This window comes from Ipomoea nil, unplaced genomic scaffold (assembly GCF_001879475.1).
Source record: "Ipomoea nil cultivar Tokyo-kokei standard unplaced genomic scaffold, Asagao_1.1 scaffold2847, whole genome shotgun sequence".
NCBI lineage: Eukaryota > Viridiplantae > Streptophyta > Magnoliopsida > Solanales > Convolvulaceae > Ipomoea > Ipomoea nil.
The window spans coordinates 115,241-128,397 of NW_017619275.1; positions in this window are offsets into that span (position 1 = coordinate 115,241).

Consider the following 13,157-nt stretch of genomic DNA (forward strand, 5'->3'; position numbering starts at 1 on the left):
ATCAACACCCAAACATGCGATTTCCCCACCCGATAATCCAAGAATAAGATCATACGATACAACCTAGGGTTCTAATCACTTTTATATCAACAAGTATACGGTTCGTCTTTTAATTGCAAGATTCGGTAAGAATAACACATAAACATCAAAAGCATCACACAATTATCAAGAACAACACATAATCATCAAGAACTCTATATAATGATCATGAATTCCATAATCATCAAGAATCTCCCAATATCAAGATCATCAAGATCCCTCGTGGGATCATCACATCAAACATCAATAATAATCATCACATCTCGCCAATACACAATAATATGGGGGAAACCCTAAGGGGGAATCATAGCTATGAAAATAGGTTTTGTTGAGACATGGGTTACCTCTTAGCCTTAATTAATTCCTTGGCTATGAAGGATCTTTCTTTAAGCTTTCTTGATTTCTTGATTTCTCCTAAGGGGATTCTTGGAGCTCTTTTGGGGTGGTGGGGTGTTAATCTTGTGGGGAGTTCTAAGTGCCTCTTAAGTTCCCTATTTATATATTTAGGAGTCCTAATTAGGAACTAATATTATAGGTTCGCTAATCCTATTCCTCTTGGAACTAAGGATTGGGCTTAGGGGTTGGGTTTATATATGAGGGCCCATGGACTATGGTGGGCCTTTTTTCCTAATTGATCATTATAATTTATTTTTTCTCTTCACTACAAGAAAAATCATGAATCGCGACAGAAAAATTGCGACATAATATAATCTGTTGTCAATTCGTGACAGTTTTTGCGACGGAACGTGTTCCGTCGCGGATTTTGCGTCGGAAATGGTGATGGAATGCAATTCCATAGCGATTTTTGGCGCAAAGTAGAAAAAAACATGGGAAATTTTGGCGCCCACATTTTGGTGACGGATTTTGCGACAGAATTAAGTTATGTCACCACAATAGCGACGGAAAAGGCAACAGTCGATGGTTCCGTCGCGGTTTTGCTACAAAATCGGCGACGAGAATAAATTCCGTTGCGATATTTGGCGCAAAGTGAAAAATATTCCCATGTAATCTTTGCACCAAGGAGTTGGCGACAGAGGTTGACGACGGAATTTGCGGCGAGAATTTTTCCATCGCGAAAATATATAAATTTTGAAGTAAAGTTTATTTTTACTACAAAATTGGACCACCGAATCAATTTCGTCGCCAATATGTTGACACGTTGGCAACAGAAAATGCGACGCCCTATATGTCTGTCACGCTATGGCGATGGAATCAACAACGGGATTTAATTCTATTGTGATGTTTGGCGCAATGATAGATTTGACGTTTGATGTTGGCGATGGAACTTACGATGATCATTCTTTCTGTTACTAAAATATTTAATTTTTTAAGTAAAGTTTATTTTCGCTACAAAATGCGACGACAGAAGAAATTCCGTCGCCAATATGTTGACAAATTGGCGACAGAAAATGTGACGCCTTATCATTTGTGTGTTGTCTTTTACCGCACTTTGAATACACAACACTTCAAAGTTACCTTTGTGCGTTTTTTTAAAATAATTTTATTTATTCACTGTCGTTTATGTGTTGTCTTCCACCGCACTTTAAGCTTAAAATAATGATAATGATTTATAGTTGTAATGATTTATATTAATAATAAAATAATGATTTATGCTCAAAATATCATAAAATAGCTAAAATTATATTACAGAATGAATTGTACTATAGATAATGGTAACGATTCACAATTTTAAGGATTTATGCTCAATATATTACGAACTATATTAATCCATACAAATTTAATACTTAAATTTTTTTCATTTGTACATGCAGTTTCCTTATTTGTAATTAATAAAATAAGAAATATAATTAAAGAAAAACAAATATAAAATTAACAAAATATGTGTTCATCAATATTTAGAATATTTTTTTTTTTAAATACATACAACATATATATACTTATGCACTATATTAATCATACAAAATTTAAATGCTAATTATTTCTCATTTTTTCCATATTTATTTTAATAATAATAAAATTACATAAATCATATTACATATTAATCTTTTTAAGATAATTACAGACAAACGAGTCATATATTATTCAATTAACCGAGTGATACTTTAGCACTAATCTTATAATCAAATAAATGTGCACGTTCAATATTAGAATTTCTTTTATAATTTTATCTTTAATTTTATTATCTAAATATATAATAAAAGAAATTTATTCTGTGCATCGCATGTGTAATTGACAATTATTTGCTCGAATTCAAGCAAGGATAACATCAGAAAATATAATCGATCAAACCAATTTCATCAATTGCACTATACTCGGAGGACCTCGAATGGTATTAACTCTATATATAATAAGTAATTTTTTTAAGAGTTAATACCATTTGAGGTCCTTCGAGTATAGTGATTTTGCCACATTTAGTCTTAAACTTTCAAATTTATCATCTGCGGTCCTTCGACTTTTAAATTTAACCATTCGTGGTCCAAGTTAACCACCCATGGTCCTTCAAGTTTTGAAATTTAACCAGTCGTAATCCTCTTGAAAGGACCCTGGTTGGTTAAAATTTAATAGTTGAAGGGCCATGGGTGGTTATCTTGAACCACAAATGGTTAAATTTGAAAGTCGAAGGACCACAGATGGTCAATTTGAAAACTTAGGACTAAACGTGGCAAAATCACTATACTCGGAGGACCCCCATATGACATTGTTTTTTTTTTTTTTAATATATAACTTTCTACGTGGGTTCTATAATCAATTTAATATATTCTTTTATTAAATCTATAACCTCTTTCCCTCCAATATTTTACAAAATTTTCTTCTTTTTTTCTTCTCTAGTTTTTGCCGCCATTGTACACAAGTATTTTTCAATTTTTTTTTTTCAAAACATTCTCTGTCATCGCCCACCACTGGACCATGTCGTCGCCGTCAGCGCTTCCATCGCCGCCTATCGCCTCCGCCGACGCACAGTTTTCTTTATTTCCGTCCAATCCTGCCGGCGGATAGAGGTGGTGACTACACCGCTAGCTTTGCCGCACTGTCAGCTTCCTTCGCCGATCATCGGACCATCGATGTGGAAACCCTAGCTCCAGCCACCAGATTGGAGGGGGGTGGTGTCCATGGCATCGAGGTACTAGTTTTTTTGTTTCATTTTATTGTATATTTCTCTGTTAGCATAATTATTATTGATGTAGAAAAAATGGGTAAAATGTTCATGGCAAAATTGTTATAGAGACTACTACTTACCAAAAAGCTACTGGAGATTTTAGACGGGATCGGATATAGCAGTTCGTGATAGAGAGACTCTACTTCCTGGTGAGTCGCCAGGTTTCATATATTTGGGTGATGGAGGTTGTTCTTTATTTGGAGTCTTCTTTTCATAGAGATTGGATATTATGAAATGGCCAGAGTAATATAATATCCTTTCAAGAAAATTCACAGTGGAGAAATGATCTATATATGCTATATTAATGCAAACTATGCTTCTTACAATGTTAGTGAATGAGTAGATTAGATGACAGCATGCTTCCCACTGGATATATAATGTTCATAAAGTATAAATGCTCATATCTAAGAACCATTGCAGATTACACGTGGGGATATTAGTCCGCTGCAAGTTTCATAGTTTAGTGCAATCTATGCTTGTATTTGTTCTTCAATTAGACATGTAGTTTGATAAGCTAGAAGCTAAGCAAAGTTCTTTGTGAGTGGATAAACAGAACAACTAACTACAATGGATAATATCTTGCAGGTTCCATTTTTCATAATTGCAGTTCCCACAATGATTCCAGCCTTTAATATCTCATGTTTTTATATAAACTATATGCATGTTGATAATTAACGTGATTATCACTCAATAGGTATGAAAGAAAAAATTTACGATAAGCTGACAAGTTCCATTGAAGCTCATCTAAGCACGGTGATGCAGGCAGTATTGAAGTCCTTCTTGGGTAAGATATATAAAAGGTTAAAATAAAATAGTAATTGGTAACAAGTTCCAACTTTCTTTTCAAATTTAATGAGTTTTAGGTTATTCCTTTATATATTTATTTTCAGTTTAGGTTTCAACATCTTGCTTTCACTTATAGTTTGCTTTAGTTGTTTCTGTTTTATTATTATTATTATTTTAAAAAAATTTCTACATAGTGGCATAGTGCATAATTGCAATGACATGTTGATGCCTATCATTTTGCACAACTGAACTAGATGTGTTGAGTAAGATTGAATTGATATAATCCGTCATGTTTCTAAATATACATTTCTGATAATAAAATTGTATGTTATGCATTTACATGATTATTTGGATTGCTTTGGTGACCCTGAAAAGATTGGCAAGGTATACAATTCTTCCTCCATAGTATAGTAAATTCCACTTTGGGTACCTAAAAATATATATTAACAGTAGAGCATGTTTTGAGATCCAATCTCTTGCTTAGCTGATGGTTATTTAACTCATATCATTGTGCACACCGATTGGAATAAATATTGAAGATTTCAAGTCTCTTGGCTGGTCGTAAAAGCATTAGAGCATTGCGACGAAGAACAAAAGAAAATGCTATATGTAAAAAAAAAACATCATTGTTCTACAAAATGTTTTATCAAATTATTTTCGCATATTCACAACTGCCTTTCTTTCCCAAGAACACTATGGAAAAAAAGATCGAACTAGTGTTGTGCAAGTTAAAGCCACCTGCAACAAACTCAATCTTCAGGTATTTGTAACTCTATTTTGGGATTCTGTGCGTACTCGATTTATGTAATGGCTAGAATTGGCCATAGTACACTGAAAACAAAGTTTATTTCTTATTCATAACCCAATGAAATACATGAGCTCTATTTATCAGTAGTATTACAGTTTTCTCCACTGATTTCAAAACTGAAAGTTGAGTTCAGTACTCTAGTTCCTATCATGATGCCAGCCATTAATGTGATTATTGCTAGAAATTGGTAGTTGCATTGTGCTAGTAATGATCATTAACATATTTACAAACATTCTTAAATTCAGAAGTTTGAATGTGGCAGGGTATGTTCAATGAGTTATGAGTATTACGAGAAGCGGACAAGTTCCATTGTAGCTCATTTAAGCAAGGTGATGCAGGCAGTACTAAGTCCTTGGGTAAGATATATAAAAGGCTAAAATAAGACAGATAATCAAGAATTGGGTAAGAAGGATGATGCCAAAGTAGAGGGCAATATTTGTGAAAGTCTGTATTGCACATACCATTCTGTTTGCCGTCTATTTTTTTTTTTTTTGAGAAACTTTATATATTTGTTCTCAGTAGCCTTATTTGAGCTTCTAGTATGAAGCATTATTCAGCTAATGAATTGATAAGAATTTTGTGAACAATATTTAGACATGGTGATTGTAATAATGAGTTGTTGGTTGTATTTGGAAGGAGATGATGAATTGTTGTGTATTTTGAAATACATTACTTCACGACAATGATTAGTTCCGTAATTTTTTTACGACGAAATTTTGTACTGGAAAACAAATTTTGCAACGAAATATCTAGCGAGGGAATTACTACGGAAATTTGTTTTGTCATTTTTTTATGACGAATTTGTGCGATGGAATACGAAATTTGCAACAGAAAAATTAGCAACGGAATTGCGACGACAATTTGTTTTGTTGTTTTTTTTTTATGACGGAATACAAATTTGCAACGAAAAGGTTAGCGACGGAATTGTGACAATAATTATTTCCATCGTTATATTTCACGACAGAAATATGCAACCGAATATGAGTTTCGCGACGGAATATTTTTCATGCGATGACGACAGAAAGAAACGTTTCCGTTGCCAAAATTACTACGGACTCACGACAAAATAACTTTCGTCGCTTACTTCACGACGGACAATTCCGTCACCATTTTCTGTCGCCACGGCTCGTGACGGATTATTTCCGTCACGAAATGAAATACGACAAGCCTTGACACTACGGAATGAATTCCGTTGTGAAAATGTAAAATTCTGTCGCAAAACGCAATTTGCAACGGAATTTTGCGTTTTTGCGACGGAATTTTTCCGTCGCAAATCACGATTTTTCTTGTAGTGCTTGGGCTGTTGGTTAATTAGTTAAATGGTTTTAGGGGTCGTAACACGGGGTGTTACAGCTTTAGTGTGTAATGTACTCCCCCTTGTACTCCTTGTTGATTATCTAGTGGATTGGGCTGACATGAGTGGCCCCGCAGACGTAGGAGTGAGGCTCCGAACTGCGTGAACATTTCCTGGTGCACGGTTCCTTTTATAATTAATTTCTTTATTCTGTCTGGAGTAGATCCTGGAGCTAATCCAACTTAATAATTGAATTAAAATTTAGTAGGAACCTTTAGGTTATATCTTGCATTCAAGATCCACTAGCCTTTTTCAATTGGTATCAAAGCTCGGGGACTTAAAAAATTTGTCTAATCGATCTGGCTCACTCGTGTTTCTTGAACACAAGGTCTCGGTTTTTGTTCTTGATTCTACTTTTCTGGTCAATCTTCTTTGGCTTACCGTGCATTGAGTTTTGCAGAATGGAACGACATAGAGCACCTCCTGAATTAACAGGTGACAACTATGCGTACTGGAAGGCTCGTACCAAAATGCACCTACGAGCTCATGGAGAGAGGGACTGGAGGGCAGTTCTTACTGGGTGGACTCATCCTACTAAAGCTGGAGCCACTCCAGAAGATCCTCCAGTCCTCAAACCAGAGACAGAATGGACGGATGCTGAGATGACTACCGCAGGATATAACAATAGGGCGTTAGATATCATTTTTTTCATTAATGCATGAAAGTCAGTTTACTATTATTGCAGGTTGTGACTTAGCTAATGAGGCGTGGGAGGCTTTGGAAACTACTTATGAAGGGACTGATTCAGTCAAGCAGTCCAAACTGCAAATGGTCCAATCTGATTTTGAAGATCTAAAAATGGAAGAAGACGAATCAATAATTGATTTCCATGCCCGTGTTCAGGAACAAGCAAATCGTGCAATCGTTCTAGGCAAACCTTTCTCTCAACCTAAACTTGTCAAGAAGATCTTGCGCTCACTCCCTCCATGATTTAGAATAAAGGTCACTGCAATTCAAGAACATGACGGGTGGGAGAACAAAACAGTAGCACAGTTAATGGGAAACTTACAAACCTATGAGATGGAAATACTCTCTAATCTCACAAAAAAGAAGAAAAACATTGCCTTTATAGTTGAAGAACATGAGTCAGTATCTGATCTAGACGAGGGAAATGATGATCCAGTTGAATTTTTAATTAACCAACTTTCGAAGCTTTTGAAACAGGTGAAACAGATGATCAACTCTCAAAATGGAAAGTTTCAAAACCAGAAGGGATCAACATCAAATGCATCACGTAACAGCCAAAAGACTGGATCATCTAATTTTCGTCTATCATGAAACTCTCAATCCATGGATAAATCAAGTGCAAAAGGCATTAGGTGTTATGAATGTGAAGGATTCGGCCATGTTCGAGCAGAATGTACAACATACCTAAGGCGTAAGAAGTTGATGAAGGCAGCTCTAACCTGGAGTGATGATGATGAACTTGAACCTGATTCTGATCCAGGATCTGATCCAGAAGCGATCTCTGGTAACCTTGTGGCTTTCACTGCAATAGCCAACTTGGAGTCTGACCTAAAAGCTGAAGTAAACTCAGAAGCTGGAAAATATGTGTCGGCTGAAGACCATGATTTACCAGTTCCCTCTTTTGAAGTTCAATACAAAAAGTTGTATGCAAAATGGAAAATTCTTGTAAAAGTGAATAGATCTCTGTCTAGTCAGGTTAGCATTCTAGAAAATGCCAAAAAGTGTATCTATCTAAAATATCTGACAGGGACAACATCATCAAAGGCGGGCTCAAATGCGAAGAAGGACTCAAACAAGAGTTGGACATGCTCAAAAGGAGAATTAAAATGATGAACAACACTTCCACCCTCGACCAAATCTTAGATTCTGGAAGGACAACATCTACCAAGTATGGTTTAGGTTTTTCTGGCGGAAAAGACAAGGCTGTGACAGTTTTTGTAAAAGCTTCTGACTCTGACTCAGCACCTGGACCAATTTCAGATACTCCAGAAACTAGTACAGTTCAGGAAAGGTTTGGTAATGTAAGGAGTGACAATCCAAAATTTAAATTCTATAACCCTATTTGTCATTATTGCAGGGTTCGTGGCCATACCAGACCTGAATGTTTTTACTTTTATAAAGACCAAAGGCGTGAGAAGTACACCCATAAACACATTGCACCGTTTGTAAAACAAGGGTGGGTTAGGAAAGTAGATTTTATATCCCAGTTAACTCCAATCGCAACTCAAGAGAAATTAGTAGAAGACAGAGGAATTGGATTAGAGAATCTGCAAATACAAGATTGAAGGGTCATCATCGAAATAAAACCAGGTATTTTATAATTCAATAAGTTTTTTTTAAATTTTTTTTACTGTTTCAGATCCAGAAGAATTGCTGGCCTAGTCCAGAAAATATTAATCCTAATTCTCCGATTGCTGACTTGGAGAGTTCACAAAATCTAAAATATGGTACCTTTTTCTACTCTCTCCTCTACTAGTGGTGGTTTTTGCTCAATACCTTTTTCAATTCCTATCTTTTTGTCTTTCTCGTTGCCTTTTGCTCTGCGCAGTTCTTCTTTGCCTGGGTTATCCTGTTTTGCTTTCTTTGACTGGTTCTATGTGTTCTTTAAATGTCCATTTATGATTTGATCATTTTTGTGTGATTGAACCTTCGAATTTTTTTTTGCTCCAGTTATGATTGTTGCTAATCCTGTCCAGTCTGGTTCTGTGTCAGTTTCTACTCTAAAATTCTCTGGTTCTATCTCTGCTTCTGTCTCTACTCCAGGAACCTCTGGTCTAGTTTCTATATCTACTTTTTCCTCCGAATTGGTGTCTAAATTTGAAAATTTTATTCTTGTAAAGTCATGTGTATTTGTTTCTATGTGTTATGTGTTTTGTTCGGTCATGACCGTGTTTGATTTTTTTTTTTTTTTTTTTTGGTCGTGTGCTTTCTGTGCTAAGTGTAATGAATTTGTGCCTAAATATGCTTTATATGAATCTATGCCTTAATATTCTTTATATGAATCTGTGCCTTAATATGCTTTATATGAATCTGTGTCTAAATCTACTTTATCTAGATGTGACTTGTTTATTTGCTAATCTTTCTGTTTTGTTTGAACTTTTTTTTAAGTTCTTGAATTGTTGTTTTGCTGAGTTGTGTGCAAGTTGATGTGCTTTGTTCTGGGTCTCTTGTTTCTCTTTAGCTTGTGCAGGTTCATATGGCAATTTCTTTCAAACAAAGCAAAAGGAATCTTGCTCTAAGCTATGGTGTTTCTTTTTGACGAACAGTCAATGTACTAATTGAGGGGAAGCATACTTATTTGGATTATCATATTATTCGGATTATCTCATTTGGATTATCTTTATTTGGATTATCTCATTTGGATTATCTTTATTTGGATTATCCTATTATTTGGATTATCTCATCTGGATTATCATTTGGATTATCATATTATTTGGATTATTTCCTTAGATTATCTTGTTGATGAGATTGATTATTTTACCATCTTCATGGTGAATTCTATTGTGACATGGGTTGAATATGAAGATTATTGATATGGATGATAAGGGATGCATGGATGAGATATGGATATTACTGGTGATAATAGATGATGAATTGGAACCTGCCCCTGCCTTAGATAAATCGGGCACTCTGTCAGCTCATAGTCCTACCCACTAATGATCACCTTTGGCCCTTATTTGACAAAAAGGGGGAGTATCAAGTTGAGGGGGAGTATATCTTTTTTGTTTCACAGATCATGTGTTTTATTCATTGTAAGCAAATATACTTAGTGGCTATTTTTGTTAATAAAGATTATCTATTTTTTCTTTAAAAGCCTACTAGTATATTTGTAAGTATATTTTGTCAACTAATTGCCAAAGGGGGAGATTGTAAGTGTAAAATGTTACACATTTAAAACCCACTTAAGTTGGCTTAAATTAGTTGTCAAAATGGTCCAGTGTTTGTGTCAGGTTGAGTCTGGATCAACGCCTACTCCAGTCTAGTGTCAGCGCCAGGATGCAGTCCAGGATCAGCTCCAGGAAGTAATCCAGAAGAAGTGAAACTCATTCAAACATTTATTTTGGTCAAGATCCTACTTCTATGGCTTTTTAAAATCAGGAGATGCAGCTTAATTTGAGGAATTGAAGGCTGCATTTTTTCAGACCAAAGAGGTTTCATATCACCACTATAAAATGCTAATTTGTTAAGCATTAAAATTGAAGATTCAAGGATTAAAATTCTACAAATCATTCCTCAAATCCTCCACTGGTTTTTCTATCAATATATTCGTGTGTTGAAGGTTTCTCAACTGGTTCAAGTTGTGATGAAGATAGCCTGCACGTCAAGACCATGGTGATGCTGGAGTGGTCGCTGGAGTAGTCGCTGGAGTAGTGCACTTGAGTAGTGTAGTTTATGCTTTAGTGTGTAATGTACTCCCCCTTGTACTCCTTGTTGATCATCTAGTGGATTGGGCTGACGTGAGTGGCCCCGCAGACGTAGGAGTGAGGCTCCGAACTGCGTGAACATTTCCTAGTGCACGGTTCCTTTTATTGCTTTTATAATTAATTTCTTTATTCTGTCTGGAGTAGATCCTGGAGCTAATCCAACTTAATAATTGAATTAAAATTTAGTAGGAACCTTTAGGTTATATCTTGCATTCAAGATCCACGAGCCTTTTTCAGATTCAACCATATTAGAAGATACTACAGTTGACGAAACCAAGAAAGTTCAAAATGGATGGAACAAAGCGGATCACATGCATGGAATAGCTTACCGAACAAATGGGGCAGCTAACTTCCAAACAGAACAAAGATCAGCCACCTCTCTAGACAAATGTAAATGAGGTAAAATCACATTGTTTGTTATACTTCACTTTTTCTAATCATGGCCCACTCCCCTAGCTTCTCATTAAAGAGCATATACTACTTTTTGTTTTGTATTGGGGACTTTAACCCTAGATCCCCCTCTGCCTACTTTACCTCTTACTTTGTTGCTTAATTAGTTTGTCCTTCCCTCCTTATGCCATGCTCTGTAGTGCAAGGTCCATTGGACTTCATTGGGATGTTGTATTGAAGGCTTCTTTCTTCTACTTTCACTTTGTTTCCCATAATGCAATCTGTAGCTTATTTATATGATGAATCAAAAGCGAGTGCTATGTTTATTAATGTGATAATGATGCTTGATGGATATATTGGGAATCGACCCGAGGGCGCGGAGCAGGAACAGGTCTCGGGGCGGTGCCACGTACCCGCCCCGGCCGAGGCCTCGCCACGTGGCCCCTGCACGGGCCATGATTGGAGGTCGGACCGGCCTCTCTAGGAGGTCGGACTGGCCTCTCCAGGAGGTCGGACCGACCTCCACATGGGCCCGGTCCGAGCTCCAGATGGGCTCGGCCCAGCCCCCACAGCGCGGCCTGGTCGCGAGGCTGGACGCGGTCAACTCCAGTTCCAACTAACCCCCTGTTTTAGGGGGAGGCGGTTGGGGGCTTGGCTTGTATAAAAGCCCCCCTCCTTGTCCTAACAAGGGACATGCTATCTACGAACTATCCTACTTACATACTTTGTAATAGCGAATCATTGTAATAGCCTATTCACGGCATTTAATATAATATGCGGTCCTCACGACCTACGGTCCCTGCGGCCTTACGACATTGTTTTGTCCCGTTTATATATTTCCCATATTATGTTCTTATCCGGGTTTAATAATTCGGGCCACCCCGGGTTAATTAAATCCATCAATGCTTATATTCATTCTATTGCTTTGGTCAATGTGCCTTCATTTCACATTTTAGATGGATGTACATGGCAAATTATACAATAGACCAGGTCTACCATGTATTGTGGACTCTGGCCTGGTCTAAAAATAACCTTTAGATAATGTTTCTGTAATTGAGACATTTTGTACCTATAGTTAACCGGTTTTGTACCTGTAAAAAATTGAAGGCACATAACATGATAATTACAGACACAAACTATTAATGGTAAGTACATAATATGTTAACTGTAAACACAAAACATGGTAATTAACATCTTATGTGTTCACAATTAACATATTTTGTATCTATAGTTAACTATTTATGTGTATGTAGTTATATTTATGTGTTCGTAATTATCATGTTATGTGTCTTCAATTTGTTAACAGGTGCAGAAACTGTTAATTGTAGGTACAGAATGTATCAACGGCAGATGCATAATTTTTAGACTACGGTTCACAATGCAATATGAACCATCGTCCATGGTGTAACAATTGGATATACATTTAGTGTAGTTTTGAAATTAGAATAATACACTATTGTGTATTTTTACTTTTGTTAATTTTAATTTTAATTATCCTTTTAAGTTCATAATAACTAGTCAGGATTAGTCTTATTACACAAGTAGATGCTAGTGCTGGATGGAAAAAATGAACTCTACTAAAGGAAAAAGTTGTTATCAATTTCAAATGCAGCTTCATTAAACCCATGATCCATATTTACCCAAACTACCTAAATGTTAGCCCCACATATAAGTAAGTTGTAAATTATTGTGTGAACCATGAATATCAAGTACATTTTTTAATTTATTGAAAGCATAAAATATCAAATACATTTTTTAATATATTGAAACTACATTATTTTTGTACTTAAAAGTACATTATTTTTGTACTGAAGGTACAATATATAAAATAATGTACTTCATTGGGTTGTGGTGTTGAAGGCTTCTTCCTTGTACTTTGACTCTGTTAATGTGATGATGCTTATATTCATTGCTTTGGTTAAAATATTTACTCTGTTTTTGAAATTAGAATTATAAATTATTATTGAGCTTTTCTTGTTTTGTTTTTGAAGAACACACACTGGGTTATCCTTTTAAGATTAAAATTAACTCCGCTAGATTAGTTTTGTTTTGTGAGAAGTGGACTGCATAGATGCAAAAAATTTACTTGACCAAAGGAAAATGTTATCTAATTTGAATGCACCTTCATTAAATCCATCATCTGAAATCTGAATCCATATTTGCCCAAACTATTTAAATGTCATAAATGGAGTTATGACACTAAAGTATAGCACAAGTGTAAGTAATTAGTTAACATTAGAAAAAGTTTTATATATTAACGAGAATAAAAGC